A 5,226-nucleotide genomic window follows, 5' to 3' on the forward strand; every position below is an offset into this window, starting at 1 on the left:
TCCGTATGTAGTTTCTATGGTCCATATGTGGTTTATATGGTCCATATGTAGTTTCTATGGTCCATATGTAGTTTCTATGATCCGTATGTAGTTTCTATGGTCCATATGTGGTTTATATGGTCCATATGTAGTTTCTATGGTCCATATGTAGTTTCTATGGTCCATATGTAGTTTCTATGGTCCAGGTATAATTTTATGGTCCAGGTTTAGGGACGTTGTGAGAGTGGTTAAGGGAGTTGTCCTATAACCAGTGGGTTGCTGGTTTGATCCCCATTCCATCTGTCTCAGTCGTTGACTTCTTGGGCAAGATACTTCATCCTTGCTTGCGGTTGGTGGTCTGAGGGTCCGGTGGTGCCGGAGCATGGCAGCCTCGCCTCTGTCAGTGTGCCTCAGGGCAGCTGTGGCTACAATGTAGCTGACCTCCATCAGTGTGTGAACGTGTGAATTAATGAAGTGCAACAAGCTCTGGAGTCCAAAGGGGCTTGTCATTGTAAATCACATTATGTTCTGTTAACGCTTAGAGAATGTGTTATGAATGACACTCAGCTACTACCACACCAAACTGCAGCTCAGTATGCAAAAATATATATGTTGTGCTATAGCCATTTTTTTTTTTGTATTCTTGTGTGGCCATCTTTAATTGCGTTGAGTTCCAAAGTAATCACTTACAGTATACAGTAGATGTACAGCTAATGATTACTTTTGAAAAGTTCAGTTAAACCAATCCAGATGTTCTTATGATATTTTGCTAACACACATACAGTAGACACACATACAAGTATAATATCCTATTCACTTAGTATTCCAGTTTGGGACACATTTGTGAGCCTTTTGGTGGTGAGCAATAAAAAGTTTGAAAACCCAAATCTAAAAATAAACAAAAACACACACAGTTGTTTACCTGCCACTTTTAATGGCCTTTTCCCCCCTGTCTAATCAGAATAAAGGTTCAAACATTAAGAAAGAGTAGTTTCCAAGACTAACAAAAATGTTTTTTTAAGCCAGCCTCAGATTGTTTTGCACAACATTTGCCAGTCAGAACAGATAGTGTCTGACCTGATAGCACATAATGACCCCCATGTGAGTACGACTTCAAAGTAAACAAAAACTTCCATTTTTCCCTCACTAAAACTAAACTTTCCATTCCACTCTAAAAGCTCTGTGGGGGCAGATTTTGCCAAGGAAACAGGAGATAAAGATCGACTCTTTGAACCGGTCCTCATGTAAACCGGTCAAACAGCAAAGAAAACAAACAGCAAAGAGTTTTTAGCCGCTTCGGTGGCACCCTGAGCTGCACGTAGGCCCGCTGGGTCCGGTCACACCGCCTGCTGGCAGGCTGAAAACACTCTGTCTGCGTCTACCCAATATATCCATCAAGGCTCTGACACATTCAAACACAGAAACACAAAGACACTCACCAAACGGTTTGATTCAGAGCGAAACAAATCAAGGGGTCCCGTCACCCACACCAGAGGTCCGCCACCTTTGGTCCCTCTGCAGCGTCTCTCTGAATATTTGACCCAAGCTAACGTGAGATTACATTTTTTAAATACTCAGAAAATACTAGATTTAGCAGTTTATTTTTTCTGTCAATTTATTTGCAAATGTGTGCTCAGTAATACGAAGAGTGGAACGTGACGATTAGATCATATTGGCCTCTTCAATAATACAACTTTTAGCCTTGAAGTATGATCTTTCTCTCAAATCCACCAGGGTTACATTTGAAGTTCTTTCAGACTAAATCAGCCTGCATTTATCAGTTGTACTTTTTATTTAAAGTTGGTATAAACTACAATAAATACAGTATTTTACAGTGTTTTTCCTATTGAATATGGTCTTTTATTTTGTCCTAAAGTATAAAAATAATAGGTTCAGTTCAGTTTTTACTGATATTCCAAAGGAAAATTGGCTTCCAACTGGCAGAAATAAAAAAAAAAAAAAAACTCAAAGAACACACAGAGGCATCAAAGTGCATTATGCTATTTAAAAATAACAAAAAACATAAAATACATATTTTTCTCAAAAACCTAAAACGAGGTTTAGTTTAGTTAAATTCAGTTAAAGCCAAGGTTATTCAAGTTTCCTTTATTATTTTCATTTTAGTTTGTTCATTTAGGTCATAATTTACGTGTTTATTGTTAATTTTACTCAGTTATGTTATTTACTGATTCATTCATACCCAAAGTCTTGATTAATAATATATTTTTCTTGTGTAACAAGTCAAACACAATTCAAATCGAACAACATGTGAAATATAACAGTTTGTCATTTTTTTAGAAAGCCGTTTTATCTCATTTTATAACTCAGAACTGTTTACTTCTTTTATGTTTTTCAGTTTAAACTTAAATAATTTAAGGAGGATTTTTTCTTTTTGGAAACACTAAATATCTTAAAGCTTCTTTTTATGATTACAAAAAACGTCAAAGTCAGGCAATAATATTTTCTGCCTGTCTGTTTGTGTAAGTGTTGGTGTTTCAGTCTGCAAAACATTGCATGAACTACCAAATGTGTTTTAAATAAATGCTAAAGAAATAAGCATTGGATGTTTACCTACAGCTGATCAGCTTTTAGAGCCAATCAAATTCTAGATGACCTCTAATGCTAACTGAATTACTAAACACTAAAATATCCATAACCTGGTTATTTGTACAGATACTGAGCTCAGATTTGGTGTGGTAGTAGCTGGAAGTAATCTCCCACACATTCTCTGAGCTCTACACATTGAAAACCTATGTTTTAAATAATGGCATTAATCTGGCTTGTCCGTTAGCAAAATATCTCATGAACCGTTTAACAGATTTAAATAAAACTTTTAGAAAGTAACCCTTGGATGTACTTCTACAAATGATTAACTTAAGACATCCATACAATTTAAGACGTCCAACACAGCTGGTTAATATTATTAAACACAAAAATGGCTCTAACTGAGCTATGTTTAAAGATTTTAAGATTTAATTTGTTGTGTTGGTAGCTGAAAGCTGAATAAAGTTTTATTTAAGGCTGAACTTAAACAGCTTCAGCTCCATCTTTTCTTGTTAAGAGATGATTTTGGTCTAAACTCCAACATGAAAGGAATGCTGCAGCGCTGCTGGCATGTTTTGCTGTTCGTTATGCAGGATAGCCTCCTTTTTTTCCTGGAGTAGGTTTCCTTAATGCAGACACCGACAGACACAAACAGCAGGAACACAAGCAGCCGCCCGACAGCCAACACGTTTTCCTCGGCCCAGCCACAACAACAGGCGCCTTTATCTGGGTCGTCCATCATCTCCGCACACAACGTGCAGCCGGGCCCACGTTTCACAGGCCTGCTGACAGGCAGGGCAGCGCTCAGAGCTGGGGGGTGGGTGGGGGGGTCACGGTTAGGGTGGAGGGGGAAATGCTGCAGCCTTATCGCTCCTGTTCAGTTTAGAAGAAACTGGTTGGGACTTTCGGACTCTTACTGGAAATAAAAGCATGCTGAGTAATCACTTCGCAAAACATCATCACAGTCTGATTAAAACCAGTAGGAATTGAAAGACATTAACCTTGAACATCTACAGCTGTTTATCACCCACAACTGAAGGTGGAGACATTTACTTAACTCGTGTCGGCTTGTGTGTGTTTGTCTGCACTGTTAGCAAAATATCTCTTTAATCGCTGGATGAGTTTGTGTGAAACTCTCAGAAGATGGATGAACACTCAGTACAGTACAATACAGTCAATCCCATTCAAGATGGCTGCCACAGCTAATCAGCCAACATAAAAAAGCTAGTAATCTTTCTGCTTTGTAAATACTGAGATTGGTGCGCTAACGGTCAACAGTTAATGACAACAGATACTCTGAGAAGTACACAGTACTGAACAACAGTACAGTCTGTCTGTGAACAGATTACTCAGTGAACCAGTCATCAGATTTTAAGGAAACGTTCAGAAAATATTTGTTGGATGTGGAACTAACTGAGTTTTGGAGTCCACACAGATTAAGATGGCTGCCACAGCTAAACACGAAAACAGCTATAACATGAGGTGAGAGTACTCAAAATGTGTACTCATGTAAGAGTAGCACTAATTCAGCATATTTTTACTCAAGTAAAAGTAAAAAGTAGCCATCCAAGAAATGACTCAAGTAAGAGTAAAAAAAGTATTTGATAAAAAAGGCAACTGATCAAGACGTCAATCATTTAATATTTAAAAATGACATAATCAAAATGACAAAATAACAAATTCAGGAAAAAAATAAACAATTTTCCAAATTTTCTTTTTCAAAATAAAACGTATGAAACTAATAAAAACTGCATGTGTGTGTGTCAGATGAATTTTTAGTGAAAACGAGTTTGTCCTTCATTCAGCGAACTTACAGTGGGTAGAGTTTCCAGAAATTTTACTCAAGTAGCGATACTTCGTAATAAAATTACTCAAGTAAAAGTAAAAAGAACAGCGTAGTAAAAGTACTCCTAAAAATCTAAAAGAAAAAAATAAGTAGGTCCTCTGGATGGGTTCTTCTTTAGTGAAACGTTTAGTCTCTCCTCCAAGAGACTTCTTCAGTCTGATGAGTTTCAGGTGAACTCAGCCTTATAAGCACTGCCTCCACATGGTGGACAAAGAGGTCAGTCACATGCAAAAGAGGGCCATCGCCTAACAATAGGCTTGATTAACTCTATTTAGTCACATGCAAAAGAGGGCCATCGCCTAACAATAGGCTTGATTAGCTCTATTGTTCATAGAGGGTCACGTGCCCCATCACCTGACTTATGTATGTAGTGTTATGTGTATGTGGTGAGTGCAAGCGGGGCTCGACGTCCCCTTGCTCCTAAAAGCACTTTTTTCCCCCAACGAGTTACTCAAGTAAATAAAACTAGGTACATGTAACTAGTTACTACCCAACTGAAAGATATCATCATGCTCATACACTTCGGTGTGTGTCGAGAACCAGGAATATATCCCAAATAAGACTTGACTGTTAAATGTAAGAATGACAGCCATATAAACCCTGGTCGGGGCAAATGAAGGCTTTATTTCTTCTCTGCATTTAGCCATGAGTCCAGAGAACAGCCACTCATAAAACACTTTCTTCCAGGGTCTGGCCACTCTCTACAGGTTCAACTATCAGGCTGATTGGGTTATCTTCCCGTCATGTGACCAGATCCTTTATTATCAGTGCTGTAAAGTAACTAAGTACAAATACTTTGTTATTGTACTTAAGTAGAAATTTTGGTTATCTGTACTTTACTTGAGTAAATATTATTT

This window comes from Austrofundulus limnaeus, unplaced genomic scaffold, assembly GCF_001266775.1.
Source record: "Austrofundulus limnaeus strain Quisiro unplaced genomic scaffold, Austrofundulus_limnaeus-1.0 Scaffold455, whole genome shotgun sequence".
Classification (NCBI taxonomy): domain Eukaryota; kingdom Metazoa; phylum Chordata; class Actinopteri; order Cyprinodontiformes; family Rivulidae; genus Austrofundulus; species Austrofundulus limnaeus.